Source organism: Gopherus flavomarginatus, chromosome 2 (assembly GCF_025201925.1).
Source record: "Gopherus flavomarginatus isolate rGopFla2 chromosome 2, rGopFla2.mat.asm, whole genome shotgun sequence".
Classification (NCBI taxonomy): domain Eukaryota; kingdom Metazoa; phylum Chordata; order Testudines; family Testudinidae; genus Gopherus; species Gopherus flavomarginatus.
Window position 1 is genome coordinate 88,918,049 of NC_066618.1, and position 18,600 is coordinate 88,936,648.

Below are 18,600 nucleotides of genomic sequence, written 5' to 3' on the forward strand. Positions count from 1 at the left end.
AAGTGCTACATACACTCATGCAGATATCACAGTAATGCAGAACCTATAAATACCTACATAGATTTGATGTAGGGGACTCCATAAAAAATAAAATCAACAGTGATTTTTTTTTTTTAGACAAGCAACCATAACTCACTATTTCCTTGGTTTCTAATATTTGGTTATTGAATATTTACTGGTTTCAGAGTAGCGGCCGTGTTAGTCTATATCTGCAAAAAGAACACGAGTACTTGTGGCACCTTAGTGCCATTCTAGGCATCCGAAGAAGTGAGCTGTAGCCCACGAAAGCTTATGCTGAAATAAATTTGTTAGTCTCTAAGGTGCCACAAGTACTCCTGTTCTTTTCGTGAATATTTACTGAAATCACTGTGACCATACTTGAAAGTTTTCTACATAGGATTTCAGCATAGAATGAGTATACCCTTGCCTGGAAGAGGCCTTCAGAACCATACCAGATGCCAACCAACAGAGGAAACATTCCACTCATGTTAAAAAAATTGTTATCTTTTTATATCATTTCCTGAAGACAGGAATGAATAAACACTATGTTTATATGTGGTGATGGCTGACCCATGTTAAAATATGATTTATTCTTATGTGTGTAGATGGCAAAATAATATAACCATTTTAGAGAACCATGTTTTAGTTTTCATATCTAAGAGGATTTAAATATGGTTCCCTTACATTATTATAATGCAGATCTTTCTATTCATACAGACACAAACAAAACTTTTTAAATATGGTTATATCATGTTACCAACTGTTTAAATAGGTCTAGTTTAAAAGTGTACTTGTATCCTGTGATGGGGTATACAAACCCCACACTGGGCCCTAAGGGGTTAAAAAGCAATACTGGGCCTAAGTAGCCCTGCCCCTCTGGGCCCGCCAAGCAAGCTCCGACTAGAGGAGTAGGTTAAAAGGAGCTCAGAAGCCAAGACAAAAGGATGGTGGACAGGCTGCAGGAGAGAGGAATCCTTCTTCAGGAAGCAGACAGAAGGTTGAGCCTGAGAAGGGACCACAGAGCGGGTAAGGCACCGGTAGTGCCTTCTCCAGCCACCACCTCCTTTGAGAACCTCCTGCAGGGCCCTGTTCCTTTGGACAGTTTTTCATTAAGCGATTAATAGTCTGGACTATAGGGACCAAGTCCTTAATTGAAGGGATACATAGGTAGGAAGTAGCCCAGGGCAGCAGACTTAGACTCTCTGCAAGGAGGGCCCAGCTAGTGTGGCTTCCCACAAGGTCCTGGCTTGGAAAGGGACGGCTTGGATCCCCATACCAAGCCCAGTAAGGGCTGAGACCTAGATGCAGATAGAGAACAGAAAATTCCCGGCTTAGGGTCAGAAACAGGCACCTTTATCACCCTGACAGAGAGGGGCCAGAAGTTGGGTGCACCACCCAGCCCTCTGAGCACCCTATCACATGGCCAAACATTCAACATATTTGTAGCCAAAAGGATAAGACGTGAAATGGGAGCTATAACAATTACTGGACAGTGAAGATGGAAAGTCCAGTACCCAATTTTTCAGCCATCCAGATGGTTCCATCCCTTTTGACAAAATGTTTCAAATATCCTTCTCAGTCTTTCTTTCAAATCTCCATCTTCTTCTGCAGCATTCAGGGCTCCAGTCTTCTAAGTGCTGAGCATTCTCACCCCAGCCAGCAAGGTACTTCAAGCTTTGTCTAACTGCACAGGAATAGTCCCAGTGACTTCAACGGGTCAAGGCCAGAGTGCTTAGCACCTTGCAGGTTTCAAGCCTATAGTGCAGGGGTGGCCAAACTGTGGCTGGTGAGCCACATGCAGCTCTTTTACCATTAAAGTGTGGCTTGTGGAGCGCCCCCTGCCCCTGGCCCCCAATTCTCCACCTACCAGACTGTGGCCGGGGAGCTCAAAACCTCTGCCTTGCAGTGGAGTGGACAATAGGTGCTTCTGCCCAGCGGGGTGCGTGGGGCCTCAAGGCTTCAGTCCTGCAGGGCACCCTGGCCAGGGCTCGGGACTTCAGCAGGAGCATGGCTGAAGCCCCAAACCCCGGCTCCCGGCAGATGTGCCCTGGCCCTCGAACTTCTAAAGATTGTTGTATATGGCTCAGAGGCCCAGTAAGTTTGGCCACCCCTGCTATAGTGATTTGCTTTTTATCTTTGGGAACATTATCTTCAATATGTTAAACTATGTATCTTTGTTTGTTCGTTTCATTAACTCAGAGTAAGTGAAGGAGACCATGACTCCTTTCGTAGACCTTGGGTAAAAGGGAAAGTCATTCTTAAATGGAAAGTATTTCAGCATCCTCCATTTTCCCTAAAACAGCCCATCCGAGAGGCACTGTGAAAAAAGGAGAGAAAAAGAAAAAAGTTCCTCAGCTGTAATTGTGGCTCAGCAATGATGGCTGTGTATCCTTCAGCAAGTCACTTAGCTTCCTGGCTCATCATCTTTCCATCTGTAAAATGAGAGGATATTTCTCCTCGACAGGAGTGTTGTGAAGAAGTATTAGGCACCGGCTATGCTGGAGAGTTGCAGTGCTGGTGGTGGCTTTACAGAGCTGCAATTTACTCAGTGTCCACACTTGCAAGGCACATACAGTGCTGTATCTCCCTGGATACAGCGCTGGCTGTACTCCTCCTCTGCCTGGCGAATAACAACTGCAGCACTGTTATTGGCCTCCAGAGGTATTCGGAGGTATCCCAGAATGCCTGCTCAGCCACTCTGCTCATCAGTTCAAACTCTACTGCCCTGGCCTCAGGTGACCAGCCCTTTAAATGACCCGGAAATTTTAAAAATCCCCTTCCTGTTTGCTCAGCCAGGTGTGGAGTGCAATCAGTGAATCTTTCCAGGTGACCATGCCTCCACGCGCCAAATGAGCCCCAGCATGGAGCAATGGCGAGTTGCTGGACCTCATCAGTGTTTGGGGGGAGGAAGCTGTGCAGTCCCAGCTGCGCTCCAGCCGTAGGAATTACGATACCTATGGGCAGATATCAAGGGCCATGCTGGAAAGGGACTAGGACCAGGACGCAGTGCAGTGCAGGATTAAAGTGAAGGAGCTGCGGAGTGCCTACTGCAAAGCCCGTGAGGGAAACCGCTGCTCTGATGCTGCCCCCACGACGTGCCATTTTTACAAAGAACTGAATGCGATACTTGGGGGTGACCCCACCGCCAATCCGAGGACCACGATGGACACTTCAGAGCTGGGGAGGAGGTGAAGGCGGAGAGGGGGGGAGGAGGAAACCGAGAGTGAGGGTACTGGGGTGGGGAGAGACACCCCAGACTCCCAGGAGGCATGCAGCCAGGAGCTCTTGTCAAGCCAGGAGGAAGGCAGCCAGTCGCAGCAGCCGGTACTTGGTGAAGGACAAGCAGAAGAGCGGGTTCCCAGTAAGCGGCTTTTATTTTCAGGATGGAAATGTTTTGGGAGAGGAGGGAGGGTTAGGGCTGCATGCATGCATGCCTAGATGTGGAATAGCCCATTGATGTGGTCTATCACGTCGCGGTAATCGGCCTGGGTAATCTCTTCAAAAGTTTCAGCCAGAGCGTGGGCAATTCGCTTACACAAATTTATAGGGAGAGCCACTGTGGTCCTTGTCCCAGTCAGGCTAACGCATCCACGCCACTGTGCTGCGAGGGGTGGGGGGACCATTGCTGCACACAAGCAAGCTGCACAGCGTCCAGGGCGGTATCCGCATTGCCGTAGAAGACCCTCCCGCTCTTCCCAGGTGACCCGCAGCAGCGAGATATCTTCCAGGATTAACTCCTATGGAAAATGTTGGGAGAGCGTTCACTGTAGGTGCTCCCTGCAGCAGTTTGCTTTCCCCAATGCACAGAAACCCCAGCACAGCCCTGAAGCAATCAGTCTCCCTTACTTACCATTTCGGGGCTCCTGTGGGTTATGTGCGCTCTCTTTGGTATGGGAAAATTATGCTAAAGTGAAGACTGTAAACTCCTTCACTGTCTTATATATAAACAATGCTGCCTCTGTTAACTGTTGCCTTTTTTTCCTTTCCACAAGTGACCTTGAGTTCTCAGCTGCCCGTGTTAACAGCAGCTCAAAGACTGCAAAACCTGCGGAAGAAGCCACGAAAAAGCAAAGACGACCTGCTGCAAACAGTTATGGATCACTCTGCCAGAGAGAAAAAAAACTGCAGGACTGGAGGGAAAGGGAAAGCAGGATCCTCCAGAGAAACGCAGCGGCCAGGAAGAAAAGCACAAAGCAGCTGATAAGCACCCTGGCGCGCCAAGCAGACTCTATCCAGGCGCTCGTAGCCATGCAGGCAGAGCACTACCGCACCGCCCCTGCCCCCCAATCCCAAAGCTCTTTCCCTTGTGCCCCAATGTCAGCTCAAAACCCCCTTCCCCAGCATCCAGGTTCTTACCTCCATCAGCTGCCTCCAACACCTGTATGTTCACCAACCAGCCCTGAGAACTACGACCCTTACTCTCTGCACTCAACCCCCATCACCATGCAGTATAGGCATCCTGAAGTGCAGCAGTCATTGCACAGCACTCCAGATAGGACATATTCAAACCTGTGACTGTACAGTTCCCCACCCCACCCCTCTGCCCTTTTAGGTTCCCAAAAAGTTGTGTGTCTGTCAAGAAAGTTATTTTCTTTTCAATAAATGAATTCTTGGCTTTGAAAACAGTCTTTATTAATGCAGAAAGTTAAAGATACCTTAGCCCAGGAAAGAAACAGGCACTGCAAATCAGCTTAGGAAAAACAGATTCCTACTAACATTGTAACCACTGCACTTCACTCCCATGCAAGGCACCAAACATTACTGTTGGTTTTCAGCCTCAAATTCCTCCCTCAAGGCATCCCTGACCTTGAAGCCCTGTGCTGGGCCTCTCTAGTAGCCCTGCTCTCTGGCTGTGCAAATTCAGCCTCCAGGCATTGAACCTCGGAGGTCCATGCCTGACAGAATGTTTCACCCTTCCCTTCACAAATATTATGGAGGGTACAGCATGCGGATATAACCGCAGAGATGCCGCTTTCCCCCAAGTCTAGCTTCTCATACAGAGATCGCCAGCGCCCTTTTAAACGGCCAAAAGCACCCTCCACAGTCATTCGGCACCGGCTCAGCCTGTAGTTGAACCAGTCCTTGCTCCTGTCAAGCTTCCCTGTATACAGTTACATGAGCCAAGGCATTAACGGGTAAGTGGGGTCTCCAAGGATCACAATGGGCATTTCAACGTCCCCTACTGTGATCTTCCGGTCTAGGAAAAAGGTCCCTGCCTGCAGCTTCCTGAACAGGCCAGTGTTCCGAAAGATGCGTGCATCATGCACCTTTCCAGGCCAGCCTGTGTTAATGTCAATGAACGCCCACGGTGATCCACAAGCGCCTGGAGAACCATAGAGAAATACCCCTTCCGATTAACGTACTCGGATGCTAGGTGGGGTGGTGCCAGAATAGGAATATGCGTCCCATCTATCGCTCCTCCACAGTGAGGGAAACCCATTTGTGCAAAGCCATCCACAATGTCCTGTATGTTCCCCAGAGTCACGCTTCTTCTTAGCAGGATGCGACTAATGGCTCTGCAAACTTCCATCAAAATGACTCCAACGGTCGACTTTCCCACTCCAAACTGGTTCCCGACCGATCGGTAGCTGTCTGGAGTTGCCAGCTTCCAGACTGCAATAGCCACCCGCTTCTCCACCATCAGGGCAGCTCTCATATCGCATGTCCTTGCACTGCAGGGTGGGGGCGAGCTCAGCACACAGTCCCATGAAAGTGGCTTTTCTCATCTGAAAGTTCTGCAGCCACTGCTTGTCATCCCAGACTTCCATGACGATGTGATCCCACCACTCAGTGCTTGTTTCCCAAGCCCAAAAGCGGCGTTCTATGGTGCTGAACATTTCCATGAAAGCCACAAGCAATGTCATGTTGCACGCGTGAGGCGACTCGCAATCATCGTCAGACTCCTCATCACTTTGGAGCTTAAGGAACAGCTCAACTGCCAAACGTGATGTGCTGGCAACACTCATCAGCGTACTCCTCAGCAGTTCGGGCTCCATTTCCCACAGAAATCGTGCTGCAAAGAAACTGTTGGCAGAGTCACAATGGCGCCAAACGTGGATGGAAAAACAGGGACTGCTGGGATGCAAAGCAATGCATCAAGGGGCGTTAGGACAGGAAGCAGAATGACCTGCACCCTTCCGTCCCCTTCCCACAACCCACGGTGCCAAAATGGGATGAGGTGCTCTGTGGGATAGTTGCCCATAATGCACCACTCCCAACAGCGCTGCAAATGTGGCCACACAGCAGCGCTGGTAGCTGTCAGTGTGGCCACACTCCAGCATTGTCCCTGCACAGCTGTACGAAGACAGCTGTAACTCCCATCGCTGCAGACCTCCAAGTGTAGCCAAGGCCTTAGTGTCTCTTCAGGTTGCTGTAAAGTGATATGTAAGTGCTTTGCACTACTAATGCCCAGTGGTGTACTGGAGGGAGTTATTTTTGTCTTTATTTTATAAGCATGATGTCCTGGTTCTTGAAAGGTCAATGTGCTCTACAAATTCTTCAGCCGTATGATTTATATTTTACCCAGAACGGAAGCCTACTGTGAATGTATGTAACTCAGATAATATATTTATTCTCTGAAATAAAAGACAGAAAAAGAATGGAAGCTCTCCTATAAATGAAGTCTAAACCATGCTGGTTTCTAGGAAATGATAAAGTTCTGAATTTCATGCACATCTGTATGTCCACAATTCCTACATGCACAGGCATCCGCCACTGTCAAAATGTTACTTCACTGTACTGAAACAACGTGAGACAAAGTGATTCAGCACATTATCCTGTTGCAGTATGAACACAATGCTGCTGTGAGAATAAACTTCTCTACAGATCATCATTCTCTGGCTTCCCACCTGTACTGCCATGAGTGTCTGCAAAAATACCCATTTATTAAAAAATCCTTGGTTAGGTTGTTGACTGATTGTTATTTTAACAAAAACGTTCCAGTATAAACTCCCACCAAGCTGAAGCCAGGCATTTAGGGGATAATTTAAAGATACGATATTTTTAAATGGAAGTTTCCAAGTTATGCCAAACATATTTGCTAACATTAATGTTACATATCAACATCAGGACAACTCCATAGCATAGAGAGCCCTTATCCTCTTCCTCCCTCTCTGTTGGTAACTTCACCATCCTTACTTGCCCCTCAGACTACAACTTCAGTGCTGCATTTTACTCCTCTCTTCCTCTTCAATTGATATTATTCCTAAAACCTGCTGTTTTTTCCTTTCGCAACATCCAGCCATTCCTTATGGCTAAACTCTTGTGCAGACCTGGTTCCACCTCCCTTGACTACTGTAAACTCCCCTTTTTTGGCCTCCCTGACTCTTTTCTTACTCCCCCACATTCCAACCAGAACGCAGCTGTGAAACTTTTCTAGCATCCCCATCAACTTCTTGTTCTCACTTTCAAGACCCTGCACAAATTAGCTCTCCTACCTCTCCGCTCGGCATTTTTTCCCCCCACTACCTCCCTCACCACCCTTCATTCCTTCCCAGTAGCTTGCCTGACCACCACCACCACTCTTTTATCTTTTCCCACGTTCTAGACCTTCTTCAAGGCAATCACCCATAACCGTAACCCTCTTCTTGACTCCACCTAGCATGCTTTCACCCTCTCCTCCATCATGCTTCTTACCCTAATCTTCCCTCAAAGTCAATGTATTTAAAATAACAACATAAAACCTTCAAGAGGCATGCATCACTAACCTAAAACACCCATAAAGTGTGTTCCCTCATCCCTCTACCCTCCCTCCATATATTCTTGCAAGTTCCTCAAGTCAAAGGACGCTGGATTTTTGTCTGTAGAGTGCTATGCACATTTATGGCACCATACAAATAATACTAATGATAGGGCTGGAATGAATGGTTCACCTGGGCTGGGAACTCTGTCAAACAAACCCATCAAAACCTTAGGAGTCTACATGTGCTATTCCAGTTTGTGATGAAACCAACATAAAAGCATGTAACTGGGTAAATGCAAAATGTAAGCAGCTTTCAGCATGGAAGTACCTGAAACTGGCAACACTAAAAGAAATGTTCTGAGCATAGCATGTATGCACTCTAGTGTGTGTGTGGAAGAGAACAGAGAGCCAAACAATATTCAAAGAGCAAAAATCACAAAATCCAGAATTTAAACTCATTCTTGTCCCTATTCTCGAACAAGATGCAAAGAAATAAAGTATGGATTAAGCACCCACACTGCTTTTGTGGGAAATATGTTGAAGTCATGGAAAGCCAATGGAGAGGAAATGCATTTCTTCTTTCCATACTTCTTGTGACCTATAATTGGTTCGGGGGGGTGGGAGCTACAAGGTCTTTGTAAATGCTGATATGAATCTATCTTTATATGTATCACCATGGACATATACAAATGTCAATACATACCCACATGTAAAATCTGAATATGACAGGGATCATGAGGATTTGGTAGGATATTGAGGATTGATGCTGTTGGTAAACATGGGAAGGGAGCAAAGCTGGAGAGAGCCAGCACTGGGGTAAGCCACGCTGAGCACAGAGGGCCATGAAGCTTTGCAAAAAGACATGTAGAAGGTATGCAATTCGGGGCTGGTGGGGAGATGTAGACACACATATATATATAAACAGTGGTGACTATCCACATAAATAACTAACTAACAACATAAATAACTATCTACAAGGAGATAGTCAGGATGCATGGATTACAATCGAAGTGATTTAAATCACCAATTTTAATCTTGATTTAAATTAGCAAACAGGAAACCTTAATTTATATTTTGGTTTCCATTTGTACTTTTTAGTTATTTTCTTAAAGAAAAGTTTATTCTTGGTAATCATTAAACCACGCTGATTTGCATCTAAATATAGGCTTTACACTATATTTGGTACTACTTTTTGATAACCAGGAGGACACTATATCTGTTCACGTGTATTTAGGCAATTACATAGCTTAACATACAGATTTTTAATTTTTACATTTTTATGTTAGAAAATGGTGAATGATGCGTTTTTCTTGTTTACAAGATGATTACTTTTTTACTTAAGATTTGTGTTGAATTCTATTTGGATGGAAACTGACATTCAAAAGAAAACGCACAAAATTATTGTTTCGGTATTCCTCCCCTCAGCCAAGTGATTCCCAATCTCCTCACCAGTTTTCTTCACCAGCTCCTTGTCCCCATCACCTCCTTGGTTCCCAGTTTCCATCCCTAACTATTTCCAGCTTCTCTCCCTGCCCCCTACCTGCCAGTGTCAGCCTCCCCACCGAATCCACTCCCAGCCTCCACCCAGCTCCTGGGACCAGCTTCCCCTCTCTTCCCGTCCCAACCTGTAATCAATATCTGGCTTTTAAGAATAATCTTTGCACCTGACATGCTATACATTTGAATAAAACTTTTCCGAGACTAATAGGCTAGTGTTTCCAGTTGTAGTGACTGTGTAAACAATACCTATGTAAAATTTACTTACTGTAAAAGGATGCCTGTGATCACATTTTATTTCCATCTGACTAATTTAATACGTTCAGGAGACTTGTTATACTGTGCCTTCCCTCTTCGCTCCTCTTTCCTACTCTCTCGTACACACACAGTATATACTAGCCTTGCAAGTTGCAAGAGTTAATAATTTACAATAAGGAACAGGAGATCAAGGCAGTATAGTTCTGCAAGATTCAGATTACATCCTACAGATAACAGCTGATGCACACTGGTAACCTGTGTGAATTACCTAAGGAAACCATGACATTTAAAGGACTGCTCTGAATTGAGTGCGGCTCAAGTATGCATACTTAAGAGAGAATTTCTGCCATCAATTGCTTTCAGATAACTATACAGGCAATGATTTGTGTCATCCCTGGAGCAATACAGCCCTTCAAATAATGTTGTTCGAGTACTGACGGGACTACTGATCTTCTATCTTTAGAAATAAAAGAATTGAAGTTCTTTATTTTTAGAGTCTTCTTCGGATATATAAACTGACCATACATCCCTCACGTGACAGTGTAGCAGGGCCACTGATTATTTGCATTCAGATATCAATTTGGTAGCTCTGCTTTAAATAAGAGTTGAACAGCAGCAAAATCTGTCTCCTTGTTGAGATTCAGTCAGTAAAGGAAGTGGATACTGAAATTCCTAGCTTCTTTATTTGATCCGGCAGAAAAAAAAAACATATACTCTGATGCCACAGTCCCCATCACCAGAAACTGAAAGGACAAAAAATGTTGAGAACTAGTGGATTTCACTCTTTTTAAAACTTTTTCGATGAAATGTTTTGGATTCAAGTTAAGATTATTTTTACTCTAATGTTCTCCATTGTTTCACTTGCTTTGAAATAGGAACTGGGGATGCTTTGATAAATGTAGCAAAAGATTGTGTAATTTTAGATTGCCTCCATAGGTCCCTCTCTATCCTTTGCTAAAGTGATATTTTATTTTCTAACAGGAATGCTCTTTGTATGAGGTACTACTTCTACAATAAAACTGTTGTTTGTGCTGTGATGAAAGCAAATCAATATCTCATAGGGTGCCAGTTCAACAAAGGCTTAAGCATGTGTGTAACTTTACTTGTGCGAGTAGTTCGACTGACTTTAAGGCGACTTCTTGTATGCATGTGTGTGTGTGTCAGATCAGGGCCTTAGATTGTAATATATGTCATGATTATTCTTTATAATTATTCCAAGGGGCTCTGTACTTGAAGTGTAGACCTAATAAAAATTATATTGACAAACAGTGAAGCCATGGCTAACTATTATATTGCTTCATACTATTTAAAGTCACTTTGTAATACTGCCTTTAAAATATTCATCCCAGTGAAACCTGTGACATGATACTTCATTTGGCTGCAGGGAAAAGCACTGCAAAGGCATAAATACTGAAACCATGATCTTGCAAGGAAGAGCCAAGAAGGAATGCAAGACACTGAGTGGAAACATTTTTCCATTGTTTTTGACAATCCACTCTGCACTTGCTCAGACAAGGTGGCTCTGCAAAAACTCTGACAGGTCGCCTCCTATGTCATCCACAAGAGACCATACTCATTGACAACAGACTGCATGAGCAATGCGAAGAAATGAAGGAGTCAGTGCCACGCCCCAGGCAATACTTGGTCCCGCGCCCATTCCCAGAGCCTACGCAACTCAATGTAGCCCGCTGTCATCTGACTCCCTAGGAAAGAGAAAGCCGTCACTGCCACGAATTTTGTTCCTACTGTGGGGAGCTGGCCACACAGCTGCCAGTTACCCGTCAAGGGCCACAGTCAGGCAAAATTCAGGAAACAACCAAAGAGGGCTGGTCTGCATGGGCCCCGAGCCATTCATCCCCTTACTGAAACATGCCCAAGGCATGTCAAGCCCTCATTACACCTCCAAATTCAGGTCTGCTTCCTCATCCTAAGCAGGTCTCGATAAATTCCCCTGCAAATGGGTACTCAGACTCCAGGACTGTGGACAACTTTACAAATACCGATGCTGCACGTGCCAGTGCAACCAAAGGCAATACCCAGCCTTGTAGACAGAACAGATGTCCTTGGGCCCTGTGACATAGGACACTATGCCACTGGAAGTTGTTATCCAGAACCACTGAGAAACCATAAGTCTGCTTACCACATTTTCCCATAATCCTCGGCGTCTCATGGTTGTTGATCCATGACCAACATATCCTGTGGCAGGAATGGAAAATCAGCTTTCATTCCAAATTCTGCCAGCAAGGCTGCCTGAATGCACCGCCTGATGGAGCCCAGCCACAGACCAGGTCACTGCTTAGGAATTCCCCAGACCAGGGATCGGCAACCTCTAGCATGTGGCCCACCAGGGTAAGCCCCTTAGCAGGCCAGGCAGGTTTACCTGCCGCACCCGCAGGTTCAGACGATCACAGCTCCCACTGGCTGCAGTTCGCCATTCCAAGCCAATGTGGGCTGCGGGAAGCAGCAGCCAGCACATTGGCCTGGAGCGGCGAACCACGGCCAGTGGGAGCTGCGATCAGCCAAACCTGCAGATGTAGCAGGTAAACAAACCAGCCCAGCCCACCAGGGGGCTTACTCTGGCAGGCCGTGGGCCAAAGGTTGCTGCTCCCTGCCCCAGACCCTGGCTGTGGGCCAGATGAGACCATCTCTAGAATCAACCTCAGCTCTTCCTACTAAGAAGAATCACTAATACACAGAAGTCTGAAGAAAAACTGTGGATGTTCTACCACCACACTGGGACTATGACTGTCTGACTGAGCTACAGCTTGGGGCCAAAATACCCTTTGTCCATCTCTTTGCAATGTCAGAACCAGAACTGGTCACCCTGTGCTTCTACCTCCAGGACAATCTGGCCAAATGCCTCCACCACTTTCCAGCATTTAATGAATGAGATATTCCATGACCTCTTAGACCAGTATATTGTAGTTTACCTTGATGATGAACTTGTCTTCTCCAAAAGTTCAGAGCAACATACCCATCATATCTGATTGATCCTGGATCTGCTCTGCCAACATGTTTTGTATGTGAAACTCCAAGTACAGCTTCAACCAATGTTCTATGGAGTTCTTGAGCTATATCTTGTCAGCTGAGGACCTCCAAACGTACCTCAAGAAAGTGGACATTGTTTGGACCTGGGTAGACTCTCAAAGCATCAGGGAGCTGCAATGCTCCCTGGGGTTTGCTAACTTTTATAGACATTTCATTCCTGTTTTTTCAGGCCAAATAATCCTATTGACAGCACTTCTACACAAGAATACCTCCTTCACCTAGTTCCTGGTGGTACAACAGGTTTTCCACCTACTCAACATGGCCTTCACCCATGAACCACCCCTGACACATCCCAATCCAATGCAGTTCTTTGTCATTGAGACTGAAGCCTCTAACACTGCCATTTGGGCCATACTATCCTAAAGATATGACAGAATTATGAATCCTAAATAAAGAACTTATAGCAATCAAGATCGCCTTCAGAGACTGGCACCACTATCTGGAAGGTGTCTGACACCCAATACGGGTATACATGGATCATATAAATCCAGAATACCTTCAGAAGGGTAAGGTGCTAAACCAAAGTGAACTGTATTGGGCCTTGTTCTTCACACATTTTAATTTCACCATTACCTACCTCCCTAGAGCCCAGAACAAGGCCACTGACACCTTCTTCCAAAAAGGGGAGTAGTTCACCAGCCAGGACCCATCTTGCATGGAGCCACCCTGCATCCTCAGTTGCTGTGATTTCTTGGATACCGCCATTTCCCAACACCTCATGTCTTTGATCCACTCAGTGAACAGGGTGGAGTCCCTTCCCAAGGAACTCAGGGTAGGAAGCAAGGGGCAACATCACATACAGGATGGCTTATTCTACATCAAGAGTTGTCCGTATGTCTGACTGGGACAGTACCAAGTGGAAGTACTGAGACTCAGCCATAGCAGCAAAGAATCCTGTGGCACCTTATAGATTAACAGACGTTTTGGAGCATGAGCTTTCGTGGGTGAATACCCACTTCATCGGATGCATGTAGTGGAAATTTCCAGGGGCAGGTACATATATGAAAGGAAGCTAGAGATAACGAGGTTAGTTCAATCAGGGAGGATGAGGTCCTGTTCTAGCAGTTGAGGTGTGGAAACCAAGGGAGGAGAAACTGGTTTTGTACTTGGCAAACCATTCAGTCTTTGTTTAATCCTGAGCTGATGGTGTCAAATTTGCAGATGAACTGAAGCTCAGCAGCTTCTCTTTGAAATCTGGTCCTGAAGTCTTTTTTGCTGCAAGATGGCCACCTTAAGATCCGCTATAGTGTGGCCAGGGAGGTTGAAGTGTTCTCCTACAGGTTTTTGTATATTGCCATTCCTAATGTCTGATTTGTGTCCATTTATTCTTTTCTGTACAGACTGTCCAGCTTGGCCGATGTACATACCAGAGTGGCATTGCTGGCATATGATGGCGTATATTACATTGGTGGATGTGCAGGTGAATGAACCAGTGATGGTGTGGCTCATCTGGTTAGGTCTTGCGATGGTGTCGCTGGTGTAGATATGTGGGCAGAGTTGGCATCGAGGTTTGTTGCATGGATTGGTTCCTGAGCTAGAGTTGCTATGGTACGGTGTGCAGTTTCTGGTGAGAATATGTTTCAGGTTGGCAGGTTGTCTGTGGACGAGGACTGGCCTGCCACCCAAGGCCTGTGATAGTGTGGGATCATTGTCCAGGATGGGTTGTAGATCCTTGATGATGCGTTGTAGGGGTTTTAGCTGGGGACTGTATGTGATGGCCAGTGGAGTCCTGTTGGTTTCTTTCTTGGGTTTGTCTTGCAGTAGGAGGCTTCTGGGTACACGTCTGGCTCTGCTGATCTGTTTCCTTATTTCCTCGTGCGGGTATTGTAGTTTTGAGAATGCTTGGTGGAGATTTTGTAGGTGTTGGTCTCTGTCTGAGGGGTCAGAGCAGATGCGGTTGTACCTCAGTGCTTGGCTGTAAACAATGGATCATATGGTGTGCCTGGGATGGAAGCTTGAGGCATGAAGGTAGGCATAGCGGTCAGTAGGTTTTCAGTACAGGGTGATGTTAATGTGACCATCACTTATTTGCACCATGGTGTCTAGGAAATGGACCTCCCATCTAGATTGGTCCAGGCTGAGGCTGATGGTGGAGTGGAAGCTGTTGAAATCGTGGTGGAATTTTTCCAGAGTCTCCTTCCCATGGGTCCAGATGATGAAGATGTCATCAATGTAGCGTAAGTAGAGAAGGGGCGTGAGTGGACGAGAGCTGAGGAAGCGTTGTTCCAGGTCGGCCGTAAAAATATTGGCATATTGTGGGGCCATGCGGGTGCCCATAGCGGTGCCACTGATCTGGAGATATATATATTGTCATCAAATTTGAAATAGTTGTGTGTGAGGATAAAGGCACAGAGCTCAGCAGCCAGTTATGCAGTGGCATCATCAGGGATACTGTTTCTGACAGCTTGTATTCCATCTGTGTGTGGGATGTTTGTGTAGAGAGCCTCTATATCCATGGTGGCTAGGATGGTGTTTTCTGGAAGGTCACCAAAGCACTGCAGTTTCTTCAGGAAATCAGTGGCAATATACAAAAACCTGTAGGAGAACACTTCAACCTCCCTGGCCACACTATAGCAGATCTTAAAGTGGCCATCCTGCAACAAAAAAACTTCAGGATCAGACTTCAAAGAGAAACTGCTGAGCTTCAGTTCATCTGCAAATTTGACACCATCAGCTCAGGATTAAACAAAGATTGTGAATGGCTTGCCAACTACAAAACCAGTTTCTTCCCCCTTGGTTTTCACACCTAATTGCTAGAACAGGGCCTCATCGTCCCCGATTGAACTAACCTCGTTATCTCTAGCTTGCTTTCATATATATACCTGCCCTTGGAAACTTCCACTACACACATCCGACAAAGTGGGTATTCACCCACGAAAGCTCATGCTCCAAAACGTCTGTTACTCTATAAAGTGCCACAGGATTCTTTGCTGCTTTTATAGATCTAGACTAACACGGCTACCCCTCTGAGACTCAGACATGACTCCCCACCAGCAGGTTACTTCTGCCCTTGCCTGATTCCCTGCTCTTTCTAATGGCCTCAAATGCCCTCCTCTGTAGATTTTTGTGAGGTTTGTCAAGTATCAGAGTGGTAGGCGTGTTAGTCTGGATCTGTAAAAGCAGCAAAGAATCCTGTGGCACCTTACAGACTAACAGACGTTTTGGAGCATGAGCTTTCGTGGGTGAATACCCACTTCTTCAGATACATGTGGTGGAAATATCCAGGGGCAGGTATATATATGCTAGCAAGCAAGCTAGAGATAACGACGTCAGTTCAATCAGGGAGGATGAGGCCCTGTTCTAGTGCCACCCAAGATCCACAAACCCGGAAATCCTGGACGCCCCATCATCTCGGGCATTGGCACTCTCACTGAAGGACTGTCTGGATATATGGACTCTCTACTCAGACCCTATGCCACCAGCACTCCCAGCTATCTCCGTGACACCACTGATTTCCTGAGGAAACTACAATGCATTGGTCACCTCCCAGAAAACACCATCCTAGCCACCATGGATGTAGAGGCTCTCTACACAAACATCCCACACACAGATGGAATACAAGCTGTCAGGAACACTATCCCTGATGATGCCACAGCACAACTGGCTGCTGAGCTCTGTGCCTTTATACTTACACACAACTATTTCAAATTTGATGACAATATATATCTCCAGATCAGTGGCACTGCTATGGGTACCCGCATGGCCCCACAATATGCCAATATCTTTATGGCCGACCTGGAACAACGCTTCCTCAGCTCTCGTCCACTCATGCCCTTTCCCTACCTACGCTACATTGATGACATCTTCATCATCTGGACTCATGGGAAGGAGACTCTGGAAAAATTCCACCATGATTTCAATAGCTTCCACCCCACCACCAACCTCAGCCTGGACCAATCTACACGGGAGGTCCACTTTCTTGACACCACGGTGCAAATAAGTGATGGTCACATTAACACCACCCTATATCGAAAACCTACCGACCGCTATGCCTACCTTCATGCCTCCAGCTTCCATCCCGGACACATCACACGATCCATTGTCTACAGTCAAGCACTGAGGTACAACCGCATCTGCTCTAACCCCTCAGACAGAGACCAACACCTACAAAATCTCCACCAAGCATTCTCAAAACTACAATACCCGCACGAGGAAATAAGGAAACAGATCAACAGAGCCAGACGTGTACCCAGAAGCCTCCTCCTGCAAGACAAACCCAAGAAAAAAACCAACAGGACTCCACTGGCCATCACATACAGCCCCCAGCTAAAACTCCTCCAACGCATCATCAAGGATCTACAACCCATCCTGGACAATGATCCCACACTTTCACAGGCCTTGGGTGGCAGGCCAGTCCTTGCCCACAGATAACCTGCCAACCTGAAACATATTCTCACCAGTAACTGCACATCGCACCATAATAACTCTAGCTCAGGAACCAATCCATGCAACAAATCTCCATGCCAACTCTGCCCACATATCTACACCAGCGACACCATCACAGGACCTAATCAGATCAGTCACACCATCACTGGTTCATTCACCTGCACATCCACCAATGTAATATACGCCATCATATGCCAGCAATGTCCCTCTGCTATGTACATCGGCCAAACTGGACAGTCTCTACGGAAAAGGATAAATGGACACAAATCAGACATTAGGAATGGCAATATACAAAAATCTGTAGGAGAGCACTTCAACCTCCCTGGCCACACTATAGCAGACCTTAAGGTGGCCATCCTGGAGCAAAAAAAACTTCAGGACCAGACTTCAAAGAGAAACTGCTGAGCTTCAGTTCATCTGCAAATTTGACACCATCAGCTCAGGATTGAACAAAGACTGAATGGTTTGCCAAGTACAAAACCAGTTTCTCCTCTCTTGGTTTTCACATCTCAACTGCTAGAACAGGGCCTCATCCTCCCTGATTGAACTGACGTCGTTATCTCTAGCTTGCTTGCTAGCATATATATACCTGCCCCTGGATATTTCCACCACATGCATCTGAAGAAGTGGGTATTCACCCACGAAAGCTCATGCTCCAAAACGTCTGTTAGTCTGTAAGGTGCCACAGGATTCTTTGCTGCTTTGTGAGGTTTGTGTTTGCATTAAGAGGCCACGCTAGAGAACCTTGGACACTCCAATACCTACAGAAATCCCAGCTAGACTTTGAGCAGCCATCAACCCCGATTTCGTAGTGGAGCTTCCCATATCTGATAGATATACCATCATCCTCACTGTGGTTGATCAGTTAACCTAAATGGCCCACTTCGCTCCCATTACACACTTGCCTGCTGCAGAAGAAATGACTCAACTCCTGAGGCCGCACATTGTCTGGCTCAGGGACTCCCCAAATAGGTCACATCTGACTTAGGTCTACTATGTGTGTCACTATTCTGGAGTGAAACCAGGTGATCGCTTGGGGTTCACGCCTACACATCCTGCACCCATCACCCATAGAGAGATGACCAGTCCAAGAGAGTGATTCAGGTGTTAGAACACTATCTTTGGTGCTTTACAAATGATCACCTGAATGACGAGTCAGCTCTGCTGCCCCAGACAGAATTCACCTACAATAACACTGGCTATGTTTCCACTGGGAAAAGTCCATTCTACAAAAACTTCAGGTTTCATCCCTGTCTCCATCCGGATGTACCTGCTGTATCCACAAACCCCACTGCCACCAACTGGTACAGCAGATTCATAAAGCCCACAAAGGAGCTTAAGACGCATTTTGAAAACACGCAGAGGGACTATAAATGATACACTGAATACCGGCACCAGAAAGGCCCAACATTTGCAGTTGGACAAAAGATCCAGCTCTCAGCACAACCTCAGCTGGAGTATTGTGTTCAGTTCTGGGCACCGCACTTCAAGAAAGATGTGGAGAAATTGGAGAGGGTCCAGAGAAGAGCAACAAGAATGATTAAAGGTCTAGAGAACATGATCTATGAAGGAAGGCTGAAAGAATTGGGTTTGTTTAGTTTGGAAAAGAGAAGACTGAGAGAGGACATGATTGCAGTTTTCAGGTATCTAAAAGGGTGTCATAAGGAGGTGGGAGAAAACTTGTTCATCCTAGCCTCTAAGGATAGAATAAGAAGCAATGGGCTTAAACT

At 46.1% G+C, this 18,600-nt stretch overlaps 1 protein-coding gene across 1 annotated transcript in view; it reads right to left on the minus strand.

The window, feature by feature from the left end:
- The window catches only part of DCLK3 (doublecortin like kinase 3), a 60,202-nt gene that overhangs the window by 32,109 nt on the left and 9,493 nt on the right, over positions 1–18,600 (minus strand). The gene's annotated exons all lie outside the window — the stretch shown is intronic.